At 41.4% G+C, this 23,209-nt stretch overlaps 1 protein-coding gene across 2 annotated transcripts in view; it reads left to right on the top strand.

Moving 5' to 3' along the window:
- TMEM132D (transmembrane protein 132D) overlaps positions 1-23,209 on the top strand; it is an 893,199-nt gene that overhangs the window by 237,259 nt on the left and 632,731 nt on the right. The gene's annotated exons all lie outside the window — the stretch shown is intronic.

A 23,209-nucleotide genomic window follows, 5' to 3' on the forward strand; every position in this document is an offset into this window, starting at 1 on the left:
TTGTTAATAGATTTTCTGGGCTGTCCCAGGAAAGTCAGGAGCAGGCTGATATTCTATCTTGGACCTGGCTTAGGTGGTTCTCAGCAGGTCTTAGGAGAGTTCAATGGCTCAGAGTTGACATAACTCTGCAAATGGGTTGGCAAAAATTGTCAGGGAGGATAGAGGATACAGTGTTGCCAACTCACAATCTCTTCGGAGCATGTGAGTTCTAAGTACACTCTGTGGCACCAACCTCAAAGTTACCCTTTTGTTTCTCTCTGGAAATAGAACTTGGTGTTCAAAATATAAAAGAGCAGAAAGTGTGAAGATATCCAGTAGAGTTTGTGGATTGTCTTATATAAAAATTATACCAAGAGGAGGCATTTAAAATGAGTCCTGTGGGATTTAAGAAAAAAGAAGGGATGAGTTTTCTCTTTGGAACATACAGTAGCTTGTGAGGGAAGCTTGGCTTGATTGGATTTTCATTACAGTTTTGTTGTTGTTGTTTCATTTGTTTTAAACACACATGAGTTTGATTATAACAGCTATTTGGTGTAAGTATTATTAGATCACTAAATGTGTCCTCACATTGCTACATAATCCAGAAAGTTGACCTGAAGTGCCATCTAATCAAGTTTGGTATGACCCCTGAGTGTTACTGGACATGGGACCACATTTATATGTGGGTTTTTAAAGCTTATCCAACAATGAAAAGCCCTCTTGTCCCTCTCCCCTGGGGCTCAATAGCTGTTTTTCTTTCTTTCTTTTCTTTTTTACTTTGTCTATGTTTCATTTATTTCTCTTATCTTTCTGATTCCTTTTGCTCTACTAACTTTGAGTTTTATTTGTTCTTTCTCTAGTTGCTTAGCTGTAAGGTTAGGTTGTTTATTTGAGATTTTCCTCTTTTCTTGAGCCAAGATTGTCTTGCTATAAACTTCACTCTTAGAACTGCTTTTGCTGCATCCCATAGGTTTTGGATCATCGTATTTTTGTTGTCATTTGTCTCTAGGTACTTTTTGATTTCCTCTTTGGTTTCTCCAGTGATCTATTGATTATTTAGTAACAAATTGTTTAGCCTCCATATGTTTGTGTGTGTGTGTGTTTTTTACAGTTTTTTCCTATAATTTATTTTTAGTCTCATAGCATTGTGAGCATAGCATCTCACATCAAAAGATGCTTGATGTGATTTCAGTTTTCTTAAATTTACCATGCCTTGATTTGTGACCCAAGGTGTGATCTATCCTGGAGAATGTTCCATGTGCTCTTGAGAAAGAAGTGTATTCTGCTGCTTTCAGTTGGAATGTCCTATGAATATCAGTTAAGTCTATCTGTTCTAATGTGTCATTTAAAGCTTGTGTTTTCTTATGAATTTTCTGTCTGGATGATCCCACTTACATTGTGTAGGTGGAATGATGAAGTCCCCCACTGTTCTTTCCTTAAAAAAAAAAATTCTGTGTTTGTTAAGGGGGTGGATGAGTTTAAGAAAGAAATCATTCTTTTGCTTATACTTTGCACATTTCAGTTTTGTTGATTGTGACCTAGTGCTGGGAATTTCCTTTGAATCTCAACCAAAGACACAGAAACCAATGGACAGCATTAACCTCATGATCGGACCTGGCTCATGTTGGCAGGAAAAACCTTCAGCCGGGTGGGGGTGCATCTGGGGATTAAACACAGGGATTTAGTATGAACAACACGTCTGTGGGACTGAGACCTCGTGATCGCTCCCTTCTGTCCTTTGGAAATCAGACCTAGATCCAGCTGGTCATGGGCCCTCCCTCTGCCTGATGTGTAGCTTTGCGCTTGGTTTTCCCAGGCTCGACACATTTATATAATATTCTTTTTGGAGATGACTGCCTATATAGAGAAATATTTTGCCAGTGGAAACTCAAGGTCTTGAATAAGAAGAAGTCAAACAATTTCATAATCTACCATTTTTTTTCATTTACCAGCTACTGCTTGTTGAATTCCTGGACCCATGGTTTACAAACTAGAATCTCCTAAAGCTTTAACTCTCCAGTAGATGATATTCACATCAGCCTTTATTGGGAAGCAGCTATCAGTGTAGAATTACATTTCACAGAAAACTGTGCATCTGACCACAATCCATTGCCCACTAGCGTGTTCACATGCATCCTGAGGGCAGCCCTGCCACTGGCAAGCTGTGCCATGGCCAGGAGAGGTTCGTTTCTGGGCTATGTATTCTGAGGGATCCACAGCTTTGCAGATTCAGAAATAAGCATCTTGCCACTTAGAAGTCAAAAGATTGGAAAATTTTGGATGTAGAGCCAAAGTGTGTTTGTTCAGAGTCCATCATTTAGAAAGGTGCTTTCCATTTAAGACAATAGTAAAATAAATCAGTAAATACTTTACAAATGTGTATTTAAGTTGATAAAGTAGCACGCTTTCCATCTCTTTAAAAGTTGCATTAATAATATGCCTGCTGAATACTTAACACACACTAATTACGAATGAGTCTTATCTGTTTATGAAAACAGCTGGCGGGAAACCTGGATCTGGCAATGTCGTTAGCCTTTAGTTGGAATTCTCATAATTAGAAAATAATGAAGCTGTGTATCTTTTTTAATGAAGTCAATTTGACACTCGTTTAGCACAGCTTCCGAGTATTTAGAATTAGCCTGGGTCTGCTCTGTTGTTGTTGTTTAGATGCTAAGTCGTGTCTGACTCTTTTGTGACCTCATGGACTGTAGCCTGCCAGGGTCCTCTGTCCATGGGATTTTCCAGTCAAGAATACTGAAGTAGGGTGCCATTTCCTTCTCCAGGGGTTCTTCTCCACCCAGGGATCAAAGATCAAACCTGCATCTCCTTCATTGGCAGGCAGGTTCTTTACCACTGAGCCACCTTGGAAGCCCATATGTGTGTGTGTATGTGTGTGTACACATACATACATGTATTAATATATCCATAAAATACTATCAGTTCAGTTCAGTTCAGTTCATTCACTCAGTCGTGTCCGACTCTTTGTGACCCCATGAATCGCAGCACGCCAGGCCTCCCTGTCCATCACCAACTCCCGGAGTTCACTCAGACTCACATCCATCAAGTCAGTGATGCCATCCAGCCATCTCATCCTCTGTCGTCCCCTTCTCCTCCTGCCCCCAATCCCTCCCAGCATCACAGTCTTTTCCAATGAGTCAACTCTTTGCATGAGGTGGCCAAAGTACTGGAGTTTCAGCTTCAGCATCATTCCTTCCAAAGAAATCCCAGGGCTGATCTCCTTCAGAATGGATTGGTTGGATCTCCTTGCAGTCCAAAGGACTCTCAAGAGTCTTCTCCAACACCACAGTTCAAAAGTATCAATTCTTCAGCGCTCAGCCTTCTTCACAGTCCAACTCTCACATCCATACATGACCACAGGAAAAACCATAGCCTTGACTAGATGGACCTTTGTTGGCAAAGTAAAATACTATGGGTATCTGTTAAATGACTAGAGGCATTTCTGTAATATCCAGCATGAACTGATGGCTTTGCTGTGTTCTGTGCTTAGTTACTCAATCGTGTCCAATTCTTTGTAGCCCCATGGGCTATAGCCTGTCAGACTTCTTCTGTCTATGGGATTTCCCAGACAAAAATACTGTAGTGGGTTGCCATTTCCTTCTCCAGGGAATCTTCCCGACCTAGGGATCAAACCCACATCTCCTGCCTTGGCATGTGGGTTCTTTACCGCTGAGCCACCAGGAAGCCCGAGCTCTATCTAGCCATCTGCTGTATATACAACCCTGAAGGATACAACCATGTATCCTTGGGTGCTTTCCTCTGCAATAGTGACTTGTTTCTAGACTCAGGGGTGACAGTGCTAATGAAGTCCACAGGTGGGTTCATGTTTTGTAGGTCAGGTGCCAGTAGGACATAGCTCTCCACTTAAGGATGGCCAGGGTGGAGAGGGGACCAGATTAACTGCCAGCAACAGAAGGGAACCCATCCGGATTGAGGACTTCTGCTGCAGACAGTGATTGACCACCTAAAAACTGCCGCTTCCCTGTCACTTCTGTGCCTCTCATTTCTAGCTGACACAAAGAGGCTTGTCTTCTATCCTGAGAATCAAGTTTTGTGGTGCAAATTATCTCCAAGGGCAATTTACAAAAATAGCTGGGTGTGTGCATGTGTGTGCATTAGCCATTGCAAAGAGGAAAACCAGGATGAGGCTGTTTGTCATCTTAGAAGTTCTCTTCTCTCCTGGAGCCCAAATCTTCCAAAGCAGACCTTCACAAAGGAAGAAAAGCAAAGCACTTTCATTCTTTAAACATCTAAGGATCCCTTTTAATTTCAGAGAATGTTTTCCTTCCAGTGGACAACAAAAGCATCACCCAGCACGTGGACCTTTTTTGCACATTCTCACCACTCCATCCCTTTTCCTTCTCCCACAGAGAGTCAATTTCAGAAACATCCGAGGCCTCTTGTCACCTGATTATGTGTCTGGAGAATCAAGGAACTCTTTCTTGCTCATCTCCCCCACCTATTCTTCGGTTGCTTCTTCCCACAAGAAGTCAGTTTCAAAGGCTTCTGGTTGTCTGATCTGAATGTAAGCCTGGAGCCAAATATTTGCACAGTATTAGCTTGGCTCCCTGACAATCCAGGAAAAAGAGGTGGAAAGATCCAAATCAGAGATACAGCACTCAGAACTGTCTGGGTGCCTTTCTCAAAGTCAGAGATATGTTAAGATTGGTTAAATGAATGAATGAATGAATGGCTGTCTTGGTGGTGGTGGTTTAGTCACAAAATCATGTCCAACTCTTTTGCGACCCCGTGGACTATAGCCCGCCAGGATCCTCGGTCCATGAGATTCTACAGGCAAGAATACTGAAATGGGTTGCCATTTCCTTCTCCAGGGGATCTTGCCAGGGATCGAACCCACATCTCCTGCATTGCAGGTGGATTCTCTACCAACCAAGCCACCTGGAAAGTTTAGACGTCTTGTTAATTATTAACAAATGCATATACTTTGCTGAAGTCTTTGCAGTTTTATATGCTAAATCTTCAAGAATTTGTTAAGAATCTTGTGCTCAGAAAGTGGTCAGGTCTCAGAGCAGGTTTCTGAATAAGGCATTATTAAGAAGTAGATATTCACTATTCTTGCAAAAATGAGAGATATAAAAGAGGGAAAAAAAACAAAATAAGAATAATTGACAAGAGGACAAAGTGGGCCTGGGGTTGATAAGGCTCAAATGTATTTTTTGGTGGTTTGGGAAGCTTGCTTTGCAGAAGGTTTTGAGCTTGTTAGAAATAATATGTGGTGTTTTTTGGTGGTTTGGCCCTGAACTTGAGTCACTTGAATGATGTAGCCTTTGACGCTGCCTTGAAGCAGAAAGTCTCTCCTTATTCTATTGCAGGTAAAGTATGCCCTGGTATACCGAATGATATTCTTAGTTGCATGCCATAAATCCCAACCTACATAATTTAAGAACATAAATAAATGAAAGGGTTAGTTGAATGTATGTTGTTAGTCTTAAGAATTAATAAGGCATGGGACCACTTGCCTTGACAATGCACAGTGTGGGAGGCGGAGGATGCCCTTGGTTTAGAGGCAACAGCCTGCTTGCCCAGCACCTCTTCCCCACCTGGCATAATGAATTCTTCCAAAAGTTCCCTCTGTTCTTATTATAATCAAAGGTGCAAAGACTCTTGGATGTTTAAAGAATGATCTAATTTTAATTTTTTTCCTTGTAGCTATCCAGTTTTCCCAGCACCATTTGTGTTGAAGAGACTGTCTTTCCAACATTATATTCTTGTCTCCTTGGTTGTAGATTAATTAACCATAGGTGCATGGGTTTATTTCTAGGCTTTGTATCCTGTTCCATTGATCTGTGTTTCTGTTTTGTGCCAATACCATACTGTTTTGATGACTGTAGTTTTGCCTCGTTAATTGGCTGTACTCCAATATAAAATAAAAAGGTTTTTAAGAGTCAGGAGCTATAGTCTAGTTTGACTCTGTAATATGTTTTGTTGCCAGTGTGGTTGTAGAAATTTCACAACCATCTCAAGGCTCAGGGTTCTCATGTGCTGAATGTTAAATATGTCCTACTTTATGGCAGGATGTTTACAGAAGTTAATCCCATTGATGAAGTTGAACATTAAAATGAACTGCATTGACAACAAAGAAATATATTGAATAGAGTCCAAAATTTCACGGATTAGTGCAAAATAAGGAAAAGTGGGAGGCAGAGAGGGAGACGAAAGGCTTCCCTGACTGGGAATAGAACCCCATGGGGGCTGCGGCCATGAGAGTGCTGAATCCTAACCACTAGACCACCAGGGAGCGCTTGGCTAACAAAGATCCTTCTAGTCAAAGCTATGGTTTTTCCAGTAGTCATATACAAATGTGAGAGTTGGACCATAAAGGAGGCTGAGTGCTGAAGAACTGATGCTTTCAAATTGTGGTGCTGGACAGGACTCTTGAGAGTCCCTTGGACTGCAAAGAGATCAAACCAGGTTAATCCTAAAGGAAATCAACCCTGAATATTCTTTGGAAAGACTGTTGCTGATGCTGAAGCTATAATACTTTGGCCACCTGATGCAAAAAGCAAACTGTTTGGAAAAGACCCTGATGCTGGGAAAGACTGAAGGCAGGAGGAGAAGGGGATGACTGAGGATGATATGGTTGCATGGCATCATTGACTCAATGGACATGAGTTTGAGCAAACTCTGGGAGATAGTGAAGGACAGGGAAGCCTGGCATGTTGCAGTCTGTGGGGTCACAAAGAGTCAGACACAACTGAGGAACTTAAGAGCAACAACAAGGCAAAGTGGACATGGATGAAGTATTGTCAAGCAAGAAAACTCATGATGTGGAAAAATTACTGCTTTAAGACCTGAATGAAGTTTAACTGATTTAGATCATAAAGAAAGCAAGAAGAGATGAGATTTCCAGTATATTTTAAGAATGAAAACAGCTTTCATTTTATTTGTTATTTGCTTTGGAAAAATATATCTGGAAAATATAGGCAGTGCCTGCAGGAAAAGAGTGAATTAGATTCTGTGAGATGAAGACAGTCATGCAAGTTACTTAATCTAGGGTCACATAAATATAGAATAAAATAGGTGGTACAAAATAAAACAAGATAAAATACTCACTCAGATTTTTAAAAAAGACTCTTGGGAAGCTCCCAGTGGCTCACAGACCTAGTTGCTGTCTGAGCCCAGGGTAGCAGAGTTACCTGGTGTGCTTCCAGAATGAGAGGTGGGCTTCTGGAGTCACCTGTCACCAAGAGCACATCCCAGGGGAGGTGGTATTTCCCTCCTGAGAAAAGTGGGGTGCTTTTAAGGAAGAGGATGATGCTGCGTATCTCCAAACCCCACAAAGGTCCATGACATCCATGCCTGGCACTACGTCTCCCTTTGTCATCTGATGGATTCAGGGAGTTGCTTCTGGAGCAGACTGGAGTGCGAGGCAGACAGAGAAAGGAGAGCGATCCATCTTTTTTCAATAAACTTCTGTTTGAGAATAGATTCAGATTTAAGGAAAAAGTTGTGAGGTCAGTACAGGACAGTGCCAGGTGCCTCGTGGTTAGCTTCCCCCTGTAATTAACACCTGACATTAGCTTCATTCATTTGTCATGATCATTGCTCCACTATTATTCTTAGCTGAAGTCCACACTCATTCATACTCCCTTAGTGTTTGCCTGATGCCCCCTTTTCTGTTCCAGGCTCCTGCTCAGGATATCACATTTAATCATCATGTCTTTTTAATTTCTGTTGTCTGTGACTGTTTCTCAGATTTGCTTTCTGTTGACCTTGACAGCTACGAGACGTCCTGTTCAGACTTTCTGAAGAATGTCCCTCAATTGGGATTTATCTGATGTTTTTCTTGTGATAAGACCAAAGAGTGGGCTTGGGGATAAAAAAAAGAAAAAACCACAGAGATAATGTTTTGTATTTGTCTGCAAACTACTCTCTTTCACCTTTTCATTGAATAAACATTGATTGAGGATGTCAGGAAGTACACAGATGAGTTAAAAGGAAAAATGACTCCTATTTGAGGGACAGGAGCATGAGAGAGTGAGCCCTGCCCTGGAAGAGTGGAGAATATGTAGTGGTTCACTTTAATTTGATTTTTGTTTTGTATTGAGGTGTAGTTGGTTTGCAGATTTATTGTGTTGGTTTCGGATGTACAACGGGGTGGTTCAGTCATGCATATGCATGTATCTTTTTTTTTTTTTTTTTTTGGATTTTTCCCATATTATCATTGTGGAATATTGAGTGGAGTTCCCTATACTGTACAGTAGATCCTTGTTGTTTATGTAGTACTTCTCTTTTCCAAGAAAGGAAATTCAGGCAAAGGGAACAGTACAGATAAAAACACAAAGACATCAGGTGTATCTCTGTGCTCTTTTATCCCCAATCATTTTGAAATAAAAACCAAATGGGATTTTTAAAAACAAAAAATAAACACATAAAAATAAAGTGCCATTTTCATTTCATCATATCAAGGATATTTACTCCCAATCTGACTTAGTCATTGTTGATGTGAACTTTGGTCACTGGTTGGGGTGATATTTCTTGGGTTTTTCCACCGTAAAGTTGATTTTTCAACATGTCCTATACAGTATTTTCCAAAAGGAAGTAATTATCCACAGCTCACAGTTATGGAATTATAGTGTGCCTTCTTCTTGCCAGTGGTATATCTATGTAAATCATTTGGAATTCTGTGGGGGAAATTGGTTAATTTTCCCTCATGCATGTATTTATTCAATCATTGATTTCAATAAGGACATCTGGATATTTGTTAATACTTTACAGTTTGGGTTATAATCCCATAGAATAGACACTTCTCAGTCTTTGGCTGTTGACATTTGGATCTTATGATGTTTTGTTGAGAGGTGCCGTCTGGTCTGTACATTGTAGTTTGAGTAACTGCATCTCTGACTTGACCCACTATATACACAACCTGAATTGTGATATCCCAAGATGGTCCAGATATTTCCTAATATCTCCTGGGTGGGGATGGAATCACCCTTACAACTGAAAAATTATGACTGTGGTTGTTGGGAAACTACTCTACTCTTGGACTTCCCCCTAGTGGTTTAGTGGATAAGAATCCACCTGCCAATGCAGGGGACACGGGTTCAATCCCTGCTCCAGGAAAATCCCACATAACTTGAAGTAACTAAGCCTGTGCACCACAACTCTGAACCTGAGCACTAGAGTCTGTGCTCCCCAACAATAGAAGCCACCACAATGAGAAGTCTGGGCACCGCAACTAGAGAGTAACCCCTGCTCACCACAACCAGAGAAAGCTCACTTGCAGCAACAAAGACTTTTAGCACAGCAAAAAAAAAAAAAAAAAAGAATAAAATTAAAAAGCTCAGCTCTTACAGAGAGGGAGGTACCAGGTTTAGAATAAATAAATACTGTGTGGAGTCAGATTTTTCTTGAAAATCCCTTATGTTGTACCCAACATATGGGTTTTACTTCCACCTGAGCATGTATTCCATGAGAATCTTGAATCATGAGATGAGCAGAATCTTCCATCTGCTCGCTGTTGTTTCTTCATTTCTCATACAATATCTGGCCTAAACAGCCACTCATTAACTGTTGGAGGATTGAGTAGTAGTTACAGTCTCCGTGAGTTCACTCCATGTATCTTCCGTTTAGGAGGGGACCAGAGAGAAGGTTCTTCATTTAGACTTGAGATGAAGTGGCTGGTGTGTATTTCAAGGCCATGTATACAAAATAATGGGCTTTCCAGGTGGCTCAAGTGGTAAAGAGTCTTGTCTGCCAAGCAGGAGGCCTCAGTTCGATCCCTGGGTCAGGAAGACCCCCTGAAGAAGGAAAGGGCAACCCACTCCAGTATGCTTGCCTGGGAAATCCCATGGACAGAAGAGCCTGGTGAGCTAGTCCATGGTGTCGCAAACAGTTGGACAGAACTTAGCAACTAAAGAACAATAGCAACAATATAAAATAACAGAGTCAGGTGTAGTCCTATTAAGATACTTGCTCTGTAAGAGGAACCCCAATCTGAGATGATCTGAGGCCATTGTTTCCAACAATGACAGCTTCTAGGATCTTCTGGCCTCCATAACAGTCTGGGGTGAAGCCTTGGTGTTAGTAATTTTTTTTTTTTTTTAGTAACAACAATACCCATGATGGCTCAGTGGTAAAGAATCCTCTTGCCAATACAGGAGACACAGGAGGTGTGGGTTCAATCCCTGGATCGGGACGATCCCATGGAGGAGGAAATGGCAATCCACTCCAGTATTCTCGTTTGGATGAATCCCGTAGACAGAGGAACCTGGTGGGGTACAGTCCATGGGGTCGCAAAGCATTGGACATAACTGAGTGACTGAGCACACATATCCATGAACCTAAAAGAATGCATATTTCTTTCTTTAAGTAATTTATCCATCTGTTATAATTCATGTACCCTAAGGTAATGGAAATCCAAACCTATACTGTGAATAGATTTTAAAAAATTGTTCTTCTATCTTTTTCATTATCTCTTTTATTAATATTATTATTTTACTGAAATATAGTTGATTTATAATATCATGTATTGTGCTAATATTTTTTCTGTTTATTTATTTATTTATTTTTGGTTGTGCTGAGTCTTCATTCCTATGAGCGGGCTTTCTCTGGGTGTGGGTACTCAGGGCTGCTTTCTCATTGCGGTGCATGGACTTCTCATTGCGATCGCTTCTCTTGTTGCAGAGCAGAAGCTCTAGTGGGCTTCAGTGATTGCAGCACATGGGCTCAGTACCTGTGGCTCAAAGGCCCTAGAGCATGCAGGCTTCAGTCATTGTGGCAAGCGGGCTTAGTTGCCCCTCGGCATGTCAGATCTTCCTGGACCAGGGATCGAACCCGTGTCCCCTGCATTGGCAGGTGGATTCTTAACTACTTGACTACCAGAAAAGTCCCTGGTACTGGCATTTTCAAAAACCTCTCCAAGAGATACGAACTTGCAGTTGGAGTTGGGAGCCATTGGGTTCACGTCACCCTTCTTGCTATTCTGGTCAATGCTTGTTAAGTCGAATGGTGAAGTTAGAAATTTAAGTTAATTAAACTGCTCATGCTCCTCTCTCCCGCTATATAATTGAATCACATTGTTTAACGAATTTTTGTGCAAACTCCACTGTGTAACAATACACATAGCCTCTCTGCATACAGCTTCACACATTTCAAGATGTCAATCCATAGTGATCTCCAACTCAAGAATCCCTCCATCCGCTGATAGCTCCCTTTCCTTTCCAGCTATACTGTGTTTTAACCAAGTGTTCATGATAAGTCACTACGGTTGTTTCTGACTCTTTGTGACCCTATGGATCATCGCCTGCCAGGCTCCTGTGTCCGTGGGATTCTCCAGGCAATAATACTGGAATAGGTTGCTGTGCCCTCCTCCAGGGGATCTTCCTGACCCAGAAATCCAATCTGTATCTCTTGTGTCTGTTGCATTGGCAGGTGAGTTCCTTACCACTAGCACTACCCTTTGCCCCAAGCTGATGGCTATACATCCATTTTTGAGTTAAACAAACTGATGGCTCTGATTCTTTTGGGGAAGAGAGGAAAGAAGGAAGATGCCAACTGTGGTACGAGCTGTGCTCTGATATTGATACTGGGACTGTTGCTTGAGATTTCCTTGAATCTCTTTGCCATGTTCTAGCAGGAGGCTCATCTCATGAGCAAGAGAAATTGACTTTGGCCAACTTGGCAGAGTTGGAAGTTCTGAAGATAATGGAAGGGTTTCTTTCTTTTTTATGGCTGGATAATATTTCTTCGTGTATATACATCACATTTTCTTTATCCATTCATCCATTACTGGACACTCAGGTTGTTTCCATGTCTTGACTCTTGCAAATAATGCTGCAGTGAACAGCGGGGAACAGATATCTCCTTGAGACAGTGATTTCATTTTTTCCTGCAACAACAGGGATAAACCTTAAAGGCATTATGTTCAGTGACATAAGTCCAAGAAATTCAGATTCTGAATAATGTCACTTCCAGGTGGAATCTGATGAAAGCTTCTAGAATCAGAGAATAGATGGATGGTTGCCAGAGGCTTGAGGAAGGGGGAAAAGGGATGCTGGTCCGAAGGTACCAACTACTGGTTCTGAGATAAACAAGTTCTGGGGATTTAATGTACGGCATGGTAACTGCAGTTAATCATACTGTATTGCATACTTGAAAGTTGCTAAGAGAGTAAATATTAAAAGTTCTCATCATGAAAAAAGAGATAACTAAATGAGATGATGGAGTTATAAACTAACCTTATTGCTGTAAAATCATCATTTTACACTATGTATGTGTGTCATGTATATTACACATTACACTTTAAATTATCACACTGTACACCTTAAGCTTACACAGTATTATATGTCAATTACATCTCAAGAAAGCCAGAAAACAAAAAGAAATCAATGAAATGACTAGAGAAAAGATGCTGAATGAAGTAGGATCCATGCCATTCTGGGGGGTCGGAGTTGAAACAAGAAGCAGCTGTTCTGTAACAGGAAGAGCTCCTGCAGAAATCAATGCTCTTCGTACATTTCTTCCATTCTTTTATCTCTAGCCTAGACCTCACCAACCTAGGGAGGAGGTCATTCTCTCAAGCTTGAGTCCTGTGTCCACCCCTTGGCCATGCCAGAGCAGTGAGAGAAAATATGTGACCCCCTCAGTAACTTCTGGGAGGGAAGTAGGTGCTGCATTTACATTCCCTCCTTGATCAGTCCCAGTGAGAGACCACTGATCCCCCGACTCAGAACTCAGGGGGCTTCCAGAAAGAGGGCAGAGAGACTGGTAGCCAAAATAGGACACGTGATTGCTGCACACTCCTTCAGGGAAAGGTTATCATCCCCATGGATGAGATGAAATGAAATTAATTTGCACACACAAAAAGAGCAGGGTGGACATACCTCCACACTCCTCTTCATGGTTTGTGCAGTGTGGCCTGAAACCCCCTAGAGTCCACTGTGTGTGTATGTGTGTTGTTTACGCTTCGGACAGGCCCAGAAAATGCAGGCGCTACAGGAAACTGTTGTGTGTCTTCGAGGCCCCGGGGGCTCTAAGGAATGATCATGTGGTGTTCAGGACACTGCCTTCAAGGCTTGGTGAGAAGCATGTTTGAAAGCAGCAATTTTTTAATTGAGCTATAGATAATTTACAGTGTTGTGTTAGTTTCAAGTGCACAACAGAGGGACTCAGTTATTCACACACACACATGTTCTCTTTTGAATTCTTTTTCATTATAGGTGGGGCCGTTCATTACCCATTACGTCACCTGACACTTTCATCTTTGTTCAGGAAAAAAACAAAATCCCTTATGAAACGCATCTGCAGACAAATTCTGCTTATTCTGAGTGTCATTTTGCTCACCATGGTGGCCAGGATACACCAAACACTGATAGAATAAATTTGCAACATTTCGCATAATGCCTTCAATTTCTTTTTTTATTTATTAAGTTACAGTTGATTTACAATCTTGTGTTAGTGTCAGGTGTACAGTTTCGGATTCTTTTCCACTATAGGTTATTACCTGCTATTAAATGTAGTCTCCTGTGCTACATAGTAGGACATCATTGTTACCTATTTTATAAATAGTAGTGTGTTTCTGTTAATCCCCAACTCCTAATTTATCTCCACCCCTCTTGAAAGGAGCAATTTTCTCCTCCCTGCCTCAAAACATAAAACCTCAAGGGAGCCAAAAGGTGGCTGTCAATGTGAAATTCCTATATTCACTGGACTTGGAAAAGAGCCAGAAGGAGAAAACAAAAAACCACAGGGAAGTGTTTTGCTCACAATCTTTATATTTTTCTGGGAGTTGGAGTAGGGCAGCTAATGGGGGCCTCAGGAAGGAGGGTCATGACATTCTTTCTCAAGTCCCTGTCTATTGAGGCAGAGTCCAAGAAATGTGGAAGAGGAAAAGATATGAATGGACATGGCCGTTCCTCTCTGCATATAGTTCTAGAAGTTTCTCTGAGAAGTGATTGTGTGGGGTTTGGTTTTCAAAGAATATAAGGATATGAGCCAGGTGGCTGCCATTATATCCTTTGACTGTGGGCTGGGTGCAGTGATTTTTATGAAAATAATTTTTTCAGTATGTTTAGCCTTTGTGTATTAAAAAAAATATTGTTACATTAGAGATGTACACACAGAAAAGATGTCTTGCAACCAAAGCTCCCTGTGGTCTTCTTTGACTGTGCCCGCTTCTGGTTACAGATGTTTGTACTCTATAACCTTGAACTAACCTTCGTCTCCGTGTGAGGACCTCATCACATCCCCTGCATGCTAGACCCACCTGACGGTCTCCTTTTCAACCAGACTGCAAGCAGCCAGAGGGAAAGGACTGGGTGAAGGGTTATATGACCTTAATGGGGAGGAGTCGGGGATGGGTTTTGGTCCTTGATGTCATCTGTGCATTTGGTATCCATGGAGATTCCATTTCCCAGGTGGTCTTTGGTCAGGAGGCCACAGAGGCTGTTGATCGAATATCTTCATATCCTTTGCCAGTCACCTTCAGACGTGGTTTTTCTGTGTACCTCTTCTGGGTCACTCATGGGAACACAAGAATAATGTGCAGAGGCTAGGAGGTTTGAGGGAGAGATTGCTGAATACAATCATTTTAATGATAATGATAGTGATAATAAGAATGTTAGTATAATAACAAGCATTTATTAAGTATCTATTTGTGCATTTGTGCCTGGTACTCTTCTAATTGCTTAAAATATTTTTCACATGTTTAATTCTCAGAACAACCCCACAACGTAGGTACTATTATCACCTCGATTTTCCAGAAGTGGAAACAGAAACACAAGAGGTGAACAGCCTGGCAGATGCCCTTGTGCTCATACCACATCTACTTTGAGGTCCTGAGAACTCACCCTCGCTGACTTACACTGCTGAGCACACGTTTTGGAAAATCCATCTTCATCAGTGCCAGGCAGAGAGGCAGACACAGATACTCCAAAATCTCATTTTTATAAAAGCACTTAAGGAAATGAATTACCTGAAACATTTCCCTTATTGAGCAGATGTTTCTTGAGTGTGATGCTTGGTGCCGGGGATGTTAACAGAGAATAAAACATGGATACAGCCCTGTAATGAGTGGCCGGTGCTGTGAATGTGAACCTGGGGTGTCTTTTCTGGGGATGAGATGCCAACTTCAGACAGTGCTTTGGAGCGTAGACAGACTAAGGTATGTCCACCGTCATGAACATCTGTCAGGCTTACCGGTCATTGCAGAGTAAAGAGCTCTGAAGAACGCTAGATGGATTTTCATGGGTCTTTCCAGGGACTTCAGACACTGATAATTATCAGTGTCTGAACTGATTATCACAGTCTGAACTGTGGGATGACAGTTTCAGATCTGGGGGCAGAACTGACCTCTGGAAGACCACCTGGGTTTATGAGGAAGAAGACAGGTCATGGGGCCAAGACCATGGTCACCTCTCTTGGCATCCTCACTGCCAGTGCACTCTGGGGAAGGTCATCGAAAGTCATTGAGCCTCAGTCTCTGGGCTCTTACCATTCCAGGTGTTGTTAATGTAAATAAAAGATGACAGGTAAGCCTTGAGCAGTTTGTGAGGCTCCAGATCAGGCATTTAGGAAATAACCAATCAGTCAAGGGATGTATTAGGTGTCCTCTGAAATGCAAACAGATGACCTTGGGTCATTTCATCCTGAGCAGTGTCAATTCATTCTGAAAGGGGCCCCTGTTAACACAAGGAGCAGGTCACCTCTAACTTAAACTATGAAGAAGAAACAAAAGAAGGCGCATGTTTGAAGCTGCTGAGGAGTCATTTTTTTGGGTAACTCCAGAAAGCAACTGACTCAGCATCTTCCAGTATGAGACGGGAGAGTGGACCCAGATGTCAGAATCCTCTCTCCCAAATCTGAAGGAATGGAAGTAAACTGATTCTTTTAAAAAAAAATCCAGCAAAAATAATGCTAACATCAATGTACAAGCAAAGGACTTGGGCAGACATCAGCTCAAGAGTGAGACGGAAATCAGCTGAGTGATGGAAGTGCAAAAATCAGCTCAGTGCATCTGATCTGATCACAGATCACAAGTGTAGTTTCTTTTCCTTCAGTGGCTCTTCAAGGGGCAATAGCAAACTGACTGTGGCTTGCATACTTGTATGCTCTTCCCCATCCACTTAAATTTAGGCTTAGTGTATCTCTTTCCTGGTAGAAGACAGCAGAAGTGAGGACCTGGAACATCTGAGATGAGACATAAGCTGTGACCTTCCACCTCAGTCTCCAGGAACACTTGTTCTGGGAGCCCAGAGCCACCTGTAAAAAGTCCAGCTCATCTTCTGGGAGATCCCCTGGGAGGCTCTGCAGCTCTGTGGAGAGAGGGGAGACCTGGTGAGCCCCATCTTCTAGCTATTCCTGTCCGGATCCCAGACATGTGTGTGAAGCTGTCTTGGGTGCTGTAGACCAGCCAGATGACACCTCAGAACCACCAGGGGACCTCACCACCTCCAGGTGGAGTAGAGACATCTCACAGCTGAGCCCTGCTTAGCCTCCTGGTACATAAAATCGTGATGTACATGAAAACTGTGGTGTTCTAGGCCACTACGTTTTGGGGTAGGTTGTTAGCTGGAGTTTTCAGTAACTGTTGGGTTGGCCAGAAATTTCGAGTTTTTCCCTAACCTGGAAAACTCAAACAAACTTTTTGGCCAATCCAATAATAATCAAGAAAAAGATTGCCAATGAACTTGCAAAAGTTCATTGCATTTTTACTTGCAAAAGTGCAGAGGTGATGCCCTGGAGCTGCTTGCTCTGACGTTTACTCCTCACCCTTCTCCTGCTCTGCCGTGATTAAGTCCACCTCTGTGACCTGCATCTTCCAGATGACCTACACTATCCAGATCTGGCTTTTAACTGGGTTCGACCAGTGTGACTCCATGGCAGGACTCTTATGGCCTGGAAGATGGGAAAAGTTAGGATAGTTTTCTCCCTTGCTTCCCGGTCCCTACTCAGGCCAGAAAGCTCCTCCATGGTTCAAGCTCCTGCCAGGCAACCGGTGCCACGGCTCCAAACCCTTCAGTGAGGCCTCACTGATGGCCCCTTAGAATTCCCCTCCTTGCTTAGTCCTTCTGACCTGAGGAGAAGAGACTTCCTGCGGTTAATAGCATCACGGCTGCATCACCATCATCTACTTGTTTTGTCAGTAATTTCAGCCCCTCTGTCACAAGTGCTTCTGGTCACTTATCTGCTGTGGTTTCTGTTCCCTGACTTGACCCTGTGGGTGTAGCAGCAGTCGGAAAAGATAATTTTTATGAAAGCCGACTATCTTTTCCGATCAACTCTGCTGCTGCTACTGCTAAGTTGCTTCAGTCGTGTCCGACTCTGTGCGACCCCAGAGATGGCAGCCCACCAGGCTCCCCCGTCCCTGGGATTCTCCACGCAAGAACTGTACCAAAAGCAGAGACAGTCTTGGAGGTTTGTCATTTGTGTCGACCTCAGCTGGGAGCAAAGGCAGAAGGGTCATAAGCAATGCAGAAATGAATTTACTCTAACAGAAAACATCATAAACAAGATAACAGCTTTTGAAAGACCAAGAGGCAGAAGAAAGAGAACACGGAGACATGAGATAATACTTTTCTCTCCAGTCTGTGAACTCCTTATGCAAAAGTGAAAAATCAACGTTTCTGTTTCTTTCCCCGTTCTCATTTTGGCTGGTGGAAGGATTGATGATGATAAAAGACTATCTAGGGATGTTTGTCTTTATGAAAAGCAAGGATCCTGGACCCAGAGAAGAATTGGAAGGATAATCTGAAGCCCAAGTAGATGGAAGAAATATTGCAGCTGGCCAAAAAGGTCATTTGGGTTTTTCTGTTACATTGTATGAAAACACACACACACACAAGAAAAAACCTGAACAAACTTTTTGGCCAACCCAATACAATACTAACCCTCTCCCTTTCGTTTCCCCATCTCAACACAAATGCACACACACAGCATTGAGTGGACTCAGGCACAGAGCATTTGAAAACCTGCAGAAAGAGGAGACAGATCCTAACCCACCCATCAAGGCCCTGACCCAACTCCCCTCCTCTCTACCCTCTCTAGGTAAATCCCAGGCCATTGAAAACTCAGGTGTTGGTACATATTTTGCAAGATAAAGCTTGTTAAGTAAAATTCATCCACATTCCACATGAATAGGTGGCTCAGAGTTGTCCAAGTTGGACATGAATCAGATTGCAAAAGACATGGCCATCCATCTATGTAAATATATTGCAGAAAGGAAAGGAAGAAAGAAAGGAATATGGAAGGAAATACAGCAATATAAGAGAAGAGGAATTTATTTGGGAAGAAACATAAATTTAAGGTAATTTTTTTTTCTGTGAGTGTTTATATGGGTAGAAAAAAATTTTTAAAGGACATGAACTAAATAAATGAAGTTAAAATATAAAAAGAAAATAAAGATAAGGTAGACCAGAGAGCTAACACATGAATTGAGGATCCAAAAGTGAAAAATAGAAATTAAACAAGAAATAAGATAGACATAGTTTAAAGGGGAATTATTGGCATATATAGAAAAGATGGAGGCAATCTTGGTGTTCAGTTCAGTCGCTCAGTCATGTCTGACTATTTGTGACCCCATGAATCGCAGCACACCAGGCCTCCCTGTCCATCACCAACACTTGGAGTTTACCCAAACTCATGTCCATCGAGTCGGTGATGCCATCCAGCCCTCTCATCCTCTGTTGTCCCCTCTCCTCCTGCCCCCAATCCCTCCCAGCATCAGGGTCTTTTCCAATGAGTCAACTGTTCGCATGAGGTGGCCAAAGTACTGGAGTTTCAGCTTCAGCATCAGTCCTTCCAATGAACACCCAGGACTGATCTCCGTTAGGATGGACTGGTTGGATCTCTTTGCAGTCCAAGGAACTCTCAAGAGTCTTCTCCAACACCACAGTTCAAAAAGCATCAATTCTTCGGCGCTCAGCTTTCTTCACAGCCCAACTCTCACATCCATACATGACCACTGGAAAAATCATAGCCTTGACTAGACGGACCTCTGTTGGCAAAGTAATGTCTCTGCTTTTCAATATGCTATCTAGGTTGGTCATAACTTTCCTTCCAAGGAGTAAGCGTCTTTTAATTTCATGGCTGCAATCACCATTGGCAGTGATTTTGGAGCCCCAAAAAATAAAGTCTGACACTGTTTCCCCATCTATTTGCCATGAAATGATGGGACCAGATGCCATGATCTTTGTTTTCTGATTGTTGAGCTTGAAACCAACTTTTTCACTCTCCTCTTTCACTTTCATCAAGAGGCTTTTTAATTCCTCTTCACTTTCTGCCATAAGGGTGGTATCATCTGCATATCTGAGGTTACTGACATTTCTCCTGGCAATCTTGATTTCAGCTTGTGCTTCTTCCAGTCCAGCGTTTCTCATGATGTACTCTACATAGAAGTTAAATAAGCAGGGTGGCAATCTTGGTGAGTGCTAGGGAAATATGAAAAAGTAAAGAATTAGGAAGAGGGACTTCCCTGGTGGCCTAGCAGTTAAGACGCCATGCTTCCAATGTAGGGGGAGTGGGTTTGATCCCTGGTTGGGGAGCAAAGATCCCATATGCTGCACCACCAAAAACAAAACAAAATCTGTCCCTGTGGTGATAGTTACACAACTCTGTAAGTATACCAGAATCCTTGAATTGTGCAATTAAAGAAAGTAAATTGTATGTAGATTGTAACTCAAAAATAAAAAGGAAAAAAGGACTAAGAAGAAAATAATAGACATGAAGAAGAAAGTTAATCTAATATAAGGATGATTCCTGTCCTAGAGCTGAGAATCCCACAGAATGAATACCCCCCCAAAAATTCACAAATATATTTGTTTCTAAAATTTAGAAATAGTTAAATCTATAGATCCAAAGGACATTCTCGTGTTACAGAAAAAGAAAATAATGCAAAAGTAAATACCAAGATATATCCTAATTACGAAATTTCAATCTTAGTGAAATAATCAACTAATTATTCAGGTAGAACAAATATGCAATCAAAACCCTGAAGAAATGGATATGCCATATTCAGTTTGAAAAGCATGCTGTTTCCCCCACATTAATCATTAGAGTCAATGCTATTGCAATAAAATATCAGCTGGAATGTGTTTCAAGGAACTTGATATGTTAATTTTTAAATATATACAAAGACCAAAATGTCAAGAATTGGTGGGTAACTAAAGCAAAGAAAAACATTGATGGGTTCTTTAAAAGTCATAAATATTCAAATGGTGTGATAGTGGAACACAATGGGTGAATAGAATAATGAACAGAAGAAGGATATTTTGTGAGGATTTCCCCGGTAGTCCAGTGGCTAAGACTCCATGTCCAGGGCAGGGGGCCCAGGTTCAATCACTGGTCAGGAAAATAGATCCCACATGCTAAGAGTTCATATGCTGCAACTAAAGATCCTGTGTGCTGTAGCTAAGACTCGGCACAGCCAAATAAATAAAAGGGAGTTTGTGTAATGGAACTAAAATTACAGATCAGTGAGAAGAGATGCATTTTTCAGAAATGGCACTAGCACATTGATTATCCAAAAGAGAAAAACGGAATCAGATGTCTAAGACATCAATTCCAGATCAGTTAGGATTCTTTTTTGAAAGGAAAAAAAATCAATATAGAAGAATATACTGAAGGATATCTTTACAAGTTCTGAGATGAAAGAATTTCTTTAAACAAGACACCAAAACCCTGGCCACAAAGGAAAAAATGATACAAATGGCTATGTTTTAAAATAAGTACTTTTTTCAACAATAAAAAATTGATCATAATTTGAGGGAAGGTATTTGTAACATGTAAAGACTGATGGAGAATTAGGATGAAGAATATATAAAGAATGCCTATAATTCAGTAAAAAAATAACTGAAAAGAAAAATGGGCAAAAAATATGAGCAGGCATTTCACAGAAGAAAAAACAAAGTAGTCAATGAATAGCAAGGATACCGCATCTCATTAGAAATCAGAGAAGAACAAATGAACACTATTATACATTTCATTTTTATGTGCACCAGATTTCCAAAAGTCTGATAATATGAATTGTAGAGGATGTGGAACAAAGGAAACTTTCTTTATTGCTGGTGGGCAAAATTGATGCAAGCTCTTTAGAAAATAATATGGAATCACCCAGCTATATCAAAGATATGTATACACTATGACCCCAAATTTACACTTCTAAGGTATAGAACTCTTATATTTGATCACCAGAAGACATTCATAAATATTCATAGCAGTGCCGTTCTAATAGGAAAAAACTGGAAATGTCCCGAATGACCATTGAGAGGATGGATAAATAAATGTTGACATATTCCTACAGTGGACTCCTATACATTCACAAAAATGATTGAATTACGTCCCTATGGGTAACCTCTGATCTGGAATATTAAATTTAATGGAAAGTTTCAGAAAAATGCGTTTATGTAAAGATTAAAAACTAGGCATAAATTAGCAAAGTGTTGATGGGTGATGGATATATACATTCACTTAGGTAAAATTATTGAAAAACGACAAGGCGATGCACATAAAACTTAGAGTAATCGGTCTCAGAATGAAGGATGAAGATATTAATAAGGAGAAACATGCTGGAAGCTTCAAAATACTGGGTATATTCTAGTTTTTAACCTGGGGTCTACTACAGTAGTGATTACCATTGTCTTTTAAAATGTCTGTGTATGGTATATAGTATTTTCTTCAATCTACATATATGTAATTTCAGTGAAAGCTTTATATATACTTATGTACATTGGTGTATGTATGTGAGTGATACATTCCTGATTTCAAAATGCTTTGTAAAGAAAATGAGTCACTTGTCATTTACCAGGGGGAAAATTTCAGGCTGTTTTTAGACTTTTCCACAGAAACATTCCATGGCATCAGTGCAGAAGATAATAGAGCAATATCTGCAAGTGACTAAAGTGCTCATTAAAGGGATATCAGTTATTTTATATTCGCATTATACTGTTCACAAAAGACTATCTAGCTTTTTTGATATGAAAGTTTTCCAAAACATTAGGTGAGAAACATGAAGGGCAGAAGATGGCATAGGATAGACAGATGGAAAGGCAGAGAGGTCATAGATTGATGATGATGGTGATAGCTAGTTAGATAGAGGATGAATGGATGGATGGATGGAAAGGGAGAAAGATAAAGGATGGATGGATGGATGGATGGGAAGGCAGATATATAGATAGATGATGGGTAGATAGATAAATAGGGATGGATGGATAAGTAGATAGTGAGGTAAGTAGGTAGCTAGATATACAGATACTAAGGTGCATATATCAGTGGTTACATGTGTGGGTGGATGGGTGGGTGAATCATGGCTGGTTGGCTGCCTGAGTAGGTACACAGATACTTGCAGGTGTACTTTATTGCATCATATATAGATAATAGACATTGAGAGGTCTTTTATAACTATTGCAACTCAAGTCGGGTCCTTTTCTTCCCTTCATCATCTTTCTTTAATTTGTTCTTCAGTAGATGGAGAAGGCAATGGCACCCCACTCCAGTACTCTTGCCTGGAACATCCCGTGGATGGAGGAGCCTGGTAGGCTGCAGTCCATGGGGTCGCAAAGAGTCGGACACGACTGAGCAACTTTGCTTTTACTTTTCACTTTCATGCATTGGAGAAGGAAATGGCAACCCACTCCAGTGTTCTTGCCTGGAGAATCCCAGGGACAGAGGAGCCTGGTGGGCTGCCGTCTATGGGGTCACACAGAGTTGGACACGACTGAAGTGACTCAGCAGCAGCAGCAGACCTTACCACTGCCTGGTATCCAGCTGTTTAGGTCTCTGTGCTTTGACGGTTTTGCTCTTCTTCCAGTGAGCTCCACATGAGCAGACCTCTTTCCTTTCTTGTGCATCCTCAAAACCCAAGTGCAGCTTCTGATACATAGTCGATCGCAGTTTATCTCTGGGGATCGAGTGCTTTGATTCATGTAAAGCCAGAAACCATGGCAAATTTAAAGGCCCTGAAAGATTCTCTGTATGTTGACAGAGCCCAGGTTTGCTGATGTGGAAATCTGGATGAATTTTTACCTGTGTGTGTGTTCAAAGTCAGTTCAGTTGTGTCTGACTCTTTGCAACTCTATGGACTGTGGCTGGCCAGGCTCCTCTGTCTTTGAGATTTCCCAGGCAAGAATACTGAAGTGGGTTACCGTGACCTCCTCCGGGGGATCTTCCCAATCCAGGGACTGAACTGGTGTCTCTTCAGTTCAGTTCAGTCGCTCAGTCACGTTTGACTTTTTGTGACCCCATGAACTGCTTCACG

Source organism: Bos taurus, chromosome 17 (assembly GCF_002263795.3).
Source record: "Bos taurus isolate L1 Dominette 01449 registration number 42190680 breed Hereford chromosome 17, ARS-UCD2.0, whole genome shotgun sequence".
NCBI classification, from domain to species: domain Eukaryota; kingdom Metazoa; phylum Chordata; class Mammalia; order Artiodactyla; family Bovidae; genus Bos; species Bos taurus.